This window comes from Mastigoproctus giganteus, chromosome 12 (genome assembly GCF_048544385.1).
Source record: "Mastigoproctus giganteus isolate SK-2022 chromosome 12, ASM4854438v1, whole genome shotgun sequence".
Taxonomy (NCBI): domain Eukaryota; kingdom Metazoa; phylum Arthropoda; class Arachnida; order Uropygi; family Thelyphonidae; genus Mastigoproctus; species Mastigoproctus giganteus.
In genome coordinates this window covers 17,441,009-17,453,943 of record NC_143586.1, presented here as the reverse complement: position 1 = coordinate 17,453,943, position 12,935 = coordinate 17,441,009, and the positions used below count along the sequence as shown (strand labels likewise).

The following is a 12,935-nucleotide window of genomic DNA, read 5'->3' as shown; positions in this document are numbered from 1 at the left end:
TTCTCATAGGGGCAGCCTGGAATGGGAAAAGCATACCAAAGGAACCCCTTGAGGTACAGAAATGGTGAAGGAAACAACACTGACACAACAACGGAAACAAAATGGTACAGAGGGACTTTATTCAAAAATGGCAACATAGCACTGGCTGCCATGATACAGATGCATCACTGCCAAAGATGGAACAAAGGGAAGGGGTGGTCCTCAGTACGAGATATAGCCACCCCTAATGTCGATGCAGGCTTTTCACCACCTGTCCATACTTAGAACAATGTTGTTGATAAGTTCTTGCGGTAACATCGTCCATTCCTCTGTTAGCGCCATCTTCAGCTGGTGAACATTTTCTGATGGGTGTGGACATGCTGCTAGGCGTCTCCCCAGAGTGTCCCGTATGTGTTCGATGGGATTTCGATCGGCGGAACAGGCAGGTCAATCCACATGAACAATGTCCTCACTTTCCAAAAGCATATCAACAGCTGCAGTGCGATGGGGTGTGGCATCATCATCCATAAACACTAACTCGGGGCCAATGACACCTCAGAACTGACGCACACAGGGAAAGATTACCTCAGTACAGTAGCGTTCACCGGTTACAGTACCACCTTTCAGTATCTGGAGTTGTGTATGTCCATCCAAGAAATCTCCCCAGACAAGAACACCTCACCCACCATATCGATCCCTTTCAGTGATGTTTGCAGGGATACCATGTGCAAACCTCTCTCCAGATTAGCTGACATCCAGAATCGCTGCTGAGACTGAATCTACTCTCATCAGTAAAGAGTACCTTAAGTAAAGATTTTGTGGTTGTAACCTTCAGAAAGTGTTGGTCCTTAAGTTTTGCACACCAGTGTATCATTATATATGTTTATATATGGCATATCATTATATGGTATTCATATCATTATATGAATAACAGGTTAACCAACATGGACCATAAATTGAATTAACCTGATGTACCACCAGGAAGATTTAAAGTTCCGTCTTGGATATGAATTTTTTTTAAAAGAATAGTAAACTTATAATTATAGTACTAACTCCTAGCATTTATCAGCACACATTCTCAAATATCTTTTAATAAAGTAAAATTTTCAAAAATATTTTATTGTCACATTAAAGATAAGATTCCAATTTATATTGAATGGTCAGCTTATTTAGTCAGCAAATTCTCTTTCTGATGAGATGTTTTTTATATTTATGTCCTCATTTATATCACTTCATTAAATTTTTCTGAAAACGGAATCAATGATTAGTTGGGAAAGGAAAGCACATACATCATGATCACATATACCAAAATTAAAAAAACACCCATAACACTTTTTTGTAATTATAATGTCCACTATTAATGAAAGTTGGGATAGCTTGACAAATCATTCTGAGAGAACTAAGTATAAAATTTCATGAAAATCTGCCCACAGGGAGTCAAGATGGGTAGACAGATGGATAGACCTGGTGAAGACAATAGGTCTTCATATATATACAGTAATACCCCGAAGTTACGCGATAGGTGGGTCCGACGAAAATCGCGTAAGTCGAATTCGCGTAAGTCGGGGTACAACTTTGCATATAAATACATATAAATTTTGCTTAATTGGGACCAAGGACTAACAAAAACACTAGTTTAGAAGAAAAATATTAATAAAATTGCAGTTCTTTATACATATTAATACAAAATATGTATTAAAAAAACAAATGACTTACGTAAAAAAGTTATTTCGATGTCGATGGCTTCATAAAATCTAACAAATTCGTCTGACTACACAGCGCCTTCTTTTTTTCACGCAGAATTTCTTCGTAGCAAGCTAATAATTTTTTTATTCCTTGCTTTGTAGCTATAACGCGTTCTTCGTTGGAGTCTATGTTTTCTAAAATTTTTAAGCCCTTTTCAATTGAGCTAAGTTTGCAATTCAATAACTTTTCAATTCAAGTTTGCAATTGTCATATGCTTTTCGCCGTTGCCTCATTTACGCCTGTAGCACGTGCAATATCACATGGTCTTTCATTTCGCTCAAAGCGTTTCACAATTTCATATTTTTTTCTCTATCGACAGAGGCGGACTGGCCATAAGCCTTACCGGGGAAACCCCAGTGCGCCGGTGTGGTTTTGGCCATAAACCATAGTATGAGGCCACTATAAATTTTCCCGGGTAAGAATTTTTGATCCAGTCCGCCTCTGTTTATCGATAATTGCTTTTCTTTTTCTCTCTGAATCTGCAGTGTCTTCACCAGGACGCTTCCTTTTCACACCTTTTAATTAAGTATTTTACTCATTTTTAGGGAATAAAGCACAATTACAAAACGAGGAGGCACGCTTGATACGCATAAACAAAGCTGCGCGCATGTAGCAACTGAATAAACAACACCATAAAAGCAGAGATACACTATTAACACCTCACATTTCTAGGGGTTACTACCATAAAACAATAAAAAGTCCAGTTGCGTTTCTGCTAGTGAAATCTGTTATAAACTGGTAGTAAACTCGATCTAATTGCATTTGCGATTATACCCATAGCTGGAATTGTGTTGGTTTTTACGTTATTATGGTGAAATGTGTTTCCCCTTTACTGATATAAAAAACATAAAAGCAGCAAAGTTGAATTTTGTTCATCTTTCGCTCTCATTCTCCGCCGTCGCACCGTATATCGATAACATATGAAAAACGACCTTGAAGATAGTGGGCGGCAGCGTTGCCAAACGAAAAAATCAAGAACCGCGTAACTCCGAGTTCGCGTAAGTCGGGGTATTACTGTACAGGAGTTGAATAAAATAAAGGAAACACCTGATACGAGAGCAGTACTTTTTTTTTTAGGGGCTGTATTACATATTTATTAATGTGCAGTGATGTGTTTTTTTTTTTTTGTTTTTTTTTTGTTGTTTCTTGCAGGTAGCACCATGAAGGAAATTACTGACCTGTTGAATTCCAAAGAGATCAAAATGTTGGTGCACGTTTAGTAGGGGCATTGGTGACTAAAACTGCTGATTTCTTTAATGTATCCAGAGTGACTGTATCAAAAGTGATGTCTGTAATCACTAAGTCGAGGGTTTAGTGCCAAACAACATTAACTATAAATACTACAAATTGCATTTTTTTTTTGAGATCACTTTAGTTTTACTTTAAACAAATAACAATGCATATTGTGTCATAGAACTGTATCTCTCTAGTACTTTACAAGTTAGTTTGGGCTGTAAGTACATTTCTGGTAAACCAAGAAAATATCAAATGACTTTTTCTTGGTTAATTACAAAAACGTTAACTACAAAATGATTTTGTAGTTAACCTAGTTGGGTTAACACTAAACCCTCAAAGTATGGAGAAAAAAAATCTGACAGGATGTATTTTAGCAGAAAATCAAAGCTGACTGAAAGAGACTACCAGACAGTGAAAACGATTATAGCTTGAAAACAAAATTATGCCTCAAAAGTAACTGCAGAACTTTGTGCAAGTCTCAGCAATCCAGTTTATAGCAAAACAGTTCGACAACAACTTCATAAAGTTGAAAGTTATGTCAGAGCTGCTACTGCCATTCATTACTGATGGCACTGATAGAAAGAGGATGCAATGTGTAAGAGCAAAAAATTAGACACTTGATGATTGGAAACATCATATTTTCAAACAAATCAAGGACAGGCTTCCTGTGGCATTTGGTGAATACCAAAGAAAGCCCATCATCCTGACTGTCTTGTGCTAATCTTCAAATGTGGAGAATCAATGGTTTGGGCAGTAATATTTGGTGAGGACTGTAAAAAAAAGTAAAAAGCAACTGTAAAAAAAAAAAAAGTTGAACAGGTGATTACAGTGGACCCCTGCTTTAAGATTGGACGGACTCTGCATACTATTCTGCATATCTGTTCACTATATGATATGTAGTAAGCACCAGTCATTGTGATCATATTTGCAAACTAAATTTAAATTCTATTAAATGACAATTCTAATAAGCAAATATAGGAGGAATATTATTCACAAGGAAATCCACAAGAAACTGAGCATTGAATGGATTGAGCAAGCTTAATGCTTGATGGCTCTCTTCCTCTTGCTCAGACTACACATGAAGGGGCATAAATTAAAATTGAGGAAGGATGGTTGCAGGATAGATGGTTAGGTTTGCGTTTAGCATTAGCATTAGCATTAGTAGAGGCATTTGATGCAAGAAAGCAAGCTTATGCAGCATCAGCCAAAAAAAAAAAAAAAACCACTTCCACTTCACCCCTCTGTTCGTTCAAAATACCTGTCCAGCTGAGCCTTAAACTTATTTAGGCTATCAACCTCCACCACAAGGGATGGAAGCCTGTTCCACCAACCAACCACCCGCTGGCTAAAGGCAAATTTCCACACGTCTATCCTACATCTGTCTTTCCTCAATTTGAATTTATGCCCTCTCAGGTGATTTTTCTGAGCTAGAGGAAGAATCCCATCAGCATTGAGCATGCTTAAACCATTCAAGGCTTTATACACCTCTATCAGATCACCTCGCTGGTGCCTAGTCTCCAGACACTGTAATTTGCAAAACTTAAGCCTTTCTTCATAAGAGCACCCCTTTGTTCCATTCACTAATCTTGTTGCCCTTCTCTGTACTCGTTCCAGAGCTCTACATCCTTCTTGAAATGAGGCCTCCAGACCTGTATACAGTACTCTAGGTGTGGCCTGACCATCACCTTATACAATGGAATAATCACCTCCTTATCCCTGCTGGAAAAATTCCTGTATATCATTGACAATACTCCATGAGCTACTCTTGCAGCCCGTCTGCACTGCTCAGAGAACTTCATATCTGCCTGCACAACCACCCCCAAGTCCCTTTCATTCTCTACCACTGTCAGTGTAGTACCACAGAGTTGATACATTGCTCTGGGGTTGCTGTTTCCCATGTGTAGTACTTTACATTTGTCAATGTTAAACTTCATTTGCCACCTCTCAGCCCATCTGCTCAACCTTTCCAGATCCTGTTGCAGCAGCATAGTGTCAGTAGTGTCCTTGACAACCCTGCCAACCTTTGTATCGTCTGCAAACTTGGACATTAAGCCCGATATACCATCATCAATATCATTTATAAATACAGAAAACAATAATGGACCCAACACTGAGCCCTGAGGGACTCCACTAATAACATCAGTCCACGATGAGCAGTGTCCATTGATTACCACTCTCTGTCTTCTCCCCCTCAACCACCCCTTTATCCATAGCAGCAATTTGCCTCCAATGTCACACTGCTCCAATTTGTGTAGCAGTCTTCCATGTGCAACAGTATCAAAAGCCTTTCTAAGATCCAAGTATATAATATCAAAGTTATTCCCTGCATCCAGTTCTTTTGTGATTGCATCATAGTATCCAATCAAGTTGGTCAGGCAAGACTTCCCCTTAACAAAACCATGCTGTGTCTGAGCTATAACTGAAGTCTTGTCTAAATGATCCTGCAGTGCTTCTTTAACCAGTGCCTCCATTAATTTTCCTGGAACAGACGTTAAGCTCACAGGTCTATAATTACTTGTGTCAGCCTTTGATCCTCCTTTGTGAATTGGGGTCACATTTGCACATTTCCAGTCTATGGGTACCTCCCCTGAGTCCAAGGAAGCTCTCATAATTATGGCTAAGGGTTTGCTTACTTCCTTCGCTGCCTCCTTTAATATAACTGGATAGATCCCATCCACCCCGGGTGCCTTTCTTGTGTTTATCTTCAACAGTTTCTCCTCCACTTTACTCCCAGTTATTTCAAGATTCTGTAGCTTACTGCTAGAGTTGAATACACCTCTGGCATTCCCCTCGCTGAATAACTCCTCATGTGTGAATGTCGATGCAAAATATTCATTTAGTTTGTTAGCTACCTGAGCAGGATCATCAACACTTGACCCAGTAATATCAAGTGGGCCAATCTGATTCATCCCCTTCCTTCTAGAGTTTACATAAGTAAAGAACTCTTTGCTGTTTTTCTTTGCATCCCTTGCCAAGGATTTCTCATAATCTGCCTTCGCCTGCCTAACCTCCTTTGTAACTTGGTTGCATATCAACTTGTATCTATCATAGGCTTCTGTGTCATGTGTTAATTTGTATGTATCCCATGCATTTTTCTTCTCTGCCATATGCCTCATTAGTTCATCTGACATCAATTTTGGCCTAAACCTTGAACAATATTTCTTAGTTGGTATGTAAAGCCTAGTAGCTTCCAAGATAAGTTCTTTGAATGCTTCCCATTTTGAATTTGCTGTTGGTAACATCATCAGTTGGTCCCACTGTATAGAATTTAAATACTGTCTCAGTCCATCGTAGTCGCCTTTACGGAAGCAATAACCCTTCCCTTTACTCCTAATGGTAGTTACCTCTTTGAGTAAATCCCACTTCAGCACACTGTGATCACTGCCACCTAGTGGTTCATTTATCTGCAGATTCTTAATGCATGAAGAATCACTGCTGAAAATCAAATGAAGAGTATTACTCCCTCTAGTTGCCTCCCGAACATGCTGATGTAGAAAACAATCATCCAATAAATCCACAAAAGCCCTGCTAGTGTGTGAGTAACCAGCCCCCAAAATCCAGTCAATATCTGGGAAATTAAAATCTCCCATTATAAGACACTCTGATTTACTGGCCCACTCTATTTCCCTGTACAGTTCCTTATTATACTCATCAGAGTCATTAGGCCTATAGCACACTCCTACTCTCAATTTTCATCTCCCAATGTTTATGTCACACCAAACTGAGTCCACACTGCACTGTCCAGCGATGTCGACTGGCTTCACTTCCTTGGTTTTTATGTGTTTCTTAACTAATAGCATAACACCTCCCCCCTTCCTATCCTGTCTATCCTTTCTGTAGACGTTGTACTCCCCAAATTGCAGTTCCGCATCCCTTATATCTGCGTGACACCACGTCTCTGATATCCCAACAATATCTGCCTTCGATGTTTTGAGCAATACCTCAAATTCATCAAATTTATTTACTAAACTCCTAGCATTGGTGTTCACGCAAGTATACCTGCACCTGTTTCTATTCTTAGCTACCCTAACACAACCCATGTGTTTACTTGTACGCAATGGCTCCCAGCAGTCTCTGAAATACCATGCATCTTGTTTTTCAGGCTTCTGCTCATTCTAATAGAAGCAGTGCAAGAATCTCTTTCACCTCTGCCAGTGGCTACTGTCAATCTATTGGTCTTTGTCTCCCCCCAAGCTAGCAGTTTTCCGACCCACCTAACACTGCCTCGATAGCATCAGCAAATATTCTTGCACCCTTTCTATTTAAGTGTATCCCATCCCTGTAGAAGCAATCTCTCCTGTTAACAAGTACAGTCCAGGCTGAAAAAAATTCTACCCCTTGAGCCTTGCACAATCTTTCCAGGGCCGAATTGATCGACAAGGCTCTCATCATATACTCCCTCCTATCGTGTCTGGGCAGAATTGCAGACACTTTCAAATTCAACCCTAATTCTCGGCTTTTGTTCAACAGTGACCTGTACTTGTTAAGTAATTCTGCCGATCTCCTACTCTTAATATTATTAGTGCCAACGTGTACAACTATATCACCTTGTGTGCCCTTAAAAGATGATATTCGCTCTACAACGTCATCAACCTTTGCCCCTGGCAGACATACCCTGGTCCTGTTCCACCTATCTTTTTTACAAAGCATGTTCCCCGTTTCCCTGACAATAGAGTCACCAACAACTACTAGTTCCTTCGGGACCAGCACATTCTGCCTTGGGGGTTGTCTCTGTGTCACGCGATGCCCAAGTGCATGCTCTGGCGTTGATGTGGGCAGCTGAGAGCTTGATGGGCCCCTCAATTTAGTTTCTTCGAGGGCATCCACCCTGTCCTTCAAGCTCTGATATAGGCCCATAAGAACGCCGAGTTGTTGCCTGATATCGATACACTCCTTGCATCGCGCACACACAAAGACATCCCCCTTGGCAGTATCATGTCCCGTACCCGATTGCTCTGCAAACATCAAGCAAACAGTGCATTTTATAAGGCTGTGAGTCAGAGGACAACTGCCCCCCTCAGTTCTGCTCTGAGCCACAGCACTTCCATTAGCTTGAGCCTTTTGCTTTGCTGCTCTGGTCTGAGTCATGATTCTATTAATTTATTAATTAATTATGTTATGTTATTAATTATATTACATTTGTAATCTAAGTCGTTATATGTATTTATTTAAATGTACAATTTAACTGCTAACGAAGTTCAACTAACGCTATCTAGTACGGTATATAACCTACGGTATAACTAGTACGGTATCACAATGGCGGGAAAGTTACTAACGGTAGCGGTAGTTACGAACACGTGGAAACCCTTACCGATACTTTTACAAGGCCGAGTAAAGAATAAATACACCAAATTAATCAAAAAAATCACAAAATAATGTTATACTACTAAATTTAAATCAAAAGTTTTAGAAAAACAATAATTTCAAATCAATAAATAAGAAAAATCCACTTAGCGGCTTGGAACACGACCGTCACTAGTAGCCTCGTCAGCATACAAAATGTTTCAGTCCTTTCAGCCTTCAGCCAGCAACTTGTTGATGACTGGAACAAACTTCTATCTGGTGTTGTGGAGGAGTGTGTAGCAAATAAAACAGAATATTCTATACTCTATTATAGAATATAGAATTAGGTTTCTATTCTATAGAATTATAGAATAGAAAATAATAGTGAAGAGAATGGGGGGAGAAAATTTATATGGCATGTATTTTATTGTCACTTTCACTTATAGTTTGAATAAATTCAAAGAACTAGATAAATTATTGGAGCAGATGATGTGGGTGTGGGAGTTTTTGGTGCAGATGATGACAGCTGATGTGGGAGTTTTTTTTTGTCTATTGCTATATAAGTTTGCTTTCTTGCACAATATACCACTACTATCATAAATAATAATAATAATAATAATAATAATAATATACTTATCTATTTTTATTAATAGTATTTTCATATGTAAAATTTTTATATATATATATATATATATATATATATAAAGCATCCATAAAATTACTGAGTTTAGGTTGTAAAGATGTAAAATTATAGTTTAAGCGTAATATATAGAACACACCAATTAATGCCATCAAACGATCGAACATTACATCGGACGTTATGTATATACTAAATAGATACGTTATAGTGTAAAGTAAATATCTTTAAAGTTTGAAAATCCATATAGCCATAGTCCTGCCATATCTCCAGTATACATGAAAACCAAAATATAAATCATATTAAGTAAATTAATAAAATAATATGCCCAACACAGGAAAATTATTTTGCAAGGAACTTTGTCGAGGGCTAAACCCTTACAAAATAACCAACCCATGCTAGACTGAGCCATCGGTTTCTGTTATCATCTGCCTGTATACTAAAGCCAAATTATATAATAGTGGAAATGTAGAATAATTTAGTATAACATTAACGTAAGATTTGAGACAAATGTAAGTCTAGAATGCCAAAACAACAAGTGTAGTACCGTATTACATAACAACAATTTATAAATGTTACAGGCTGGATGATATTTAGCCCGACCGATCGCTACCACATTATAAGCACAACTGAGTAATTATTAAAATTTGCTGAACACAATTTAGCATAAAATTTGCAGAAAATAGCTACTAAAGCTAACCGAAGGAGAACGGAAAAATGTATAGTAGAGCAATAGTACCTCACTCCCCCTCGAATTACTCTAATAGTTCGCGAGGTATGAAAAATAAGGCAAGTAGAAAGCTAAAAGCAAAAAGAAAGAAAAGAAAGGTCAATTTATCGATAGTACATCGGATATTAACCGGGAGCGTAACTTCCCGACCCTAAAAGTAGGGATCCTGGTTAGGTAATAAAGGCCTGTAAAAATATATCAATCGAATAAAAAGAAAAGAAGAAAAAGGAAAAGGAAAAAAACGGAATGGCTAATTCCTAATAAAGTTTACTTTAAGTAGGACTTAAATTATGTCAGATAAAGTCAAATTGTCAGTAATGCTAAGAGAACGAAAGACGGAACATGTCAGATAAGGTCGAATTGTCAGTAATGCTTAGAGAACAAAGGAGGGAACATGGTAAAAAACCCCGTAAGGAATCTACCAAGCATACTTTACCGTAGCCCAAGGCGGGAAAAACAAAACGCCTGCAGCAACCTCACTAGACTTATATAACTACAAAGCGTCATGCGCCACCTAAGATTTGTCAAGAATTAGCCGGTGTTTTTTGGATGAACAAAAGCATAATAGCGCCCTCTATAATAGAGAAAACAAAACCAATAATACTCAGATGTAGAAGAGAAATCCTAGTATAATATAGAATTCATTCCTACTGTAAAAAACCCATATAGGTACCACTTTTCTAAGGCGTAAGCTATATATAGCGAGTTCAAAACAGCAGTCCCTAGTATGTACATGTATATACAAAGGCTAATTAGTACACCACTCGCTATAACAATACCATATATTAAAAAACCAATAATGATTACATTAAGACCACGTCAATAACCAAAATGTATATAACAGTTTAATAAACTGCCTGCCTAATATTTTCGATAATTTCCAACTGGTTTAAATTATCGTGGTACTTTTTTAGTGCTATGGATAAAGCAGTACTCATATGTTTCAAAATGAAATTATATGGGAAACCGTTATCCAATAATTTATGCTTAAGATCGATAAGCGCATATATAACATCACTTTTATTATTACAAATATATACTCTTCTGATAGTTTGTGTCACTATAATGTTTTTAAGTATACGTACAGAGATATTAGTACCCCAACGGGTTAAGTCTATAGTTTTGAAATTGAATTCTTTGCGTTTGTCAAATAGCTTGGTAGATAGTGTATTATTATTAATCTGAATATCTATGTCCAGATATGCTACTTTAAAAGGGTCACAGTTGTTAGTGACTTCTAGAACCAACTCCTGCGGGTAGTGTTTAATAGCTTCTGTAAGAAAGCTAGTATTGTTGAACACAATTAGGTCATCAATATATCTGAACATATGGATATCTTTAACAAAGTTGTTTTCAAAATGATGCAGATATAAGTTGGCGATGAGACACGAGCTACTCGCCCCCATGGCAATGCCAGCATGCTGTATGAAAATATTACTACCATTATAAATATAGCTGTTGGAAATACAAAGATTAATCAAGTTATCCCAATAATTACGTTGGCAGGGTAAAATTTGGCTATATTCTGTAAAATAATTATTTAACACCAATTTTAGACTATCATGTGGGATGCTAGTAAATAAATTTTTGAAATCATATGTATTTATATGTTTGATGCTATTCATATTGTTCTTTATAAAGGTTAAAATAGGTTTATTGTTATTAATAATTCTAGGGAAATCTATAGCATTGAAAATCATGCTGAGCAATTCAACTAGCTTACTATGTGGGACTTTAGAGTAGCTATTTCTACAAGATGTAATAAATCTGAAACTAATAGGCGATTTGTGAAACTTGGGAATACCATACAAATACGGAAAATTAGTATTGTAGTTACTAATTTTTAACCTTTTTTGTATAGCCAGTAGCTTTTTGGTAATAGTACCAAGGTTACAGTTAGATTTAGTATATGTAGCACTGCTATGTAGTTCATTGTATAATAGTGTGGCATAGAATTTTTTGCAGATGAAACTGTAATTATTAGCGGCCTTATCTATAGTTGTTATGATAAATATATCCTGTAACTCCTTTAAATGTCGTTTGATTAACTGCATATTATATCTTTTGCTATCTCTAATGGTATGATGCTTCCTATGTAAAAGCATACTAAATATATGTTGTTTTAAATCGCTATTAGTAAGAACTAGCCAATTATAGAAGGCCTCTAGTGGTAAATTAAACTTATAGGCCAATTTAAGGCAAAAATGCATAAGGTCAGAATGTATTAGTTTGGTTATCAAATTGGCATTAGGGCTAGTATTAGGTCTGTATTTAAAACCGTAGGAAAGAACAGATCTCAATTCCTGGTGAGGAACCAGGTTAAGATTACCAGTAATTACATGCCCATGATGTAAGTCAACGAAATCATGGTATTGTGGTAAGTGGCAGTAGCAAATAGCATCCTGGTAGACGTTATCTAAGTTGCAGGCTAGCTGCTTATAATTACAAGCAGTAAGCCCAAAAGGTTTATTGTAACTAAACCTAGTTACTATATTCCTATTACTGAGTGGAAAACTGCTAACATGTTTATTTAATATCTCCTTTAACGGTAAGTAGTCAAATATAATGTTACTGAATTTAATATTGATATAGATGTTATGGATAACAGGTTTATTACACAGACGATATTTAAAAATATCCCTAAGTAAGTGGTCAAGATGCTGGTTACGATGTAAATATGTCTGGTTAATTTTTTCTAAGGCTTTTAACTTGCTATGCTTGAGGCCGAATAAGATATCATGTATGAGTTTAATATTTATAACATTTTTATCCCAAGTATCCAGCATGTCGGTAAATTTTCCTAAAGTATGCTTAGTGCGCATTTGAATGCCAGTACCCGTATTGTTAAAAACTTTGTTTCTCATCTTACTACGTGGCAATTTAGGTTGGTATCTATTAGCCATATGAAAAAGTTTATAAACACAAGTATCTAAACTACCAATATTATAATTACGTCCATTAAACAAACTATTGAGACCATAAGGGTACAGGGTTTTATATTTAAGAATATTGCAGTTTTCACGTTGTAATCTAATGCTGTGCCTATGTTCAATATCTAATATAGTAATAGAAATATTATCGAAACTATGTATTTGGAAGTGCTGCAGTTCAATGTCATTTTTATTAACAAAATTATTAATATGGGATCTGTGCCCATTTATTCTAATATGTAATTCGCCTCCTGTTTGTCCGATATACTTAGCCATACAAGTATTACATGTAATTAGGTAAATAGCTCCCCTAGAATGGCAGAAAACCGGATCATTGGTATTATGGGAGACCTGTTTAATGTTCATGGCCGGGCAAGTTTGACATCTCATATTG

General features: G+C 37.0%; 1 protein-coding gene across 2 annotated transcripts in view; it reads right to left on the bottom strand.

Annotated features, from left to right (window-relative positions):
- The window catches only part of LOC150076737 (lysosomal alpha-glucosidase-like), a 154,263-nt gene that overhangs the window by 58,703 nt on the left and 82,625 nt on the right, over positions 1 to 12,935 (bottom strand). The gene's annotated exons all lie outside the window — the stretch shown is intronic.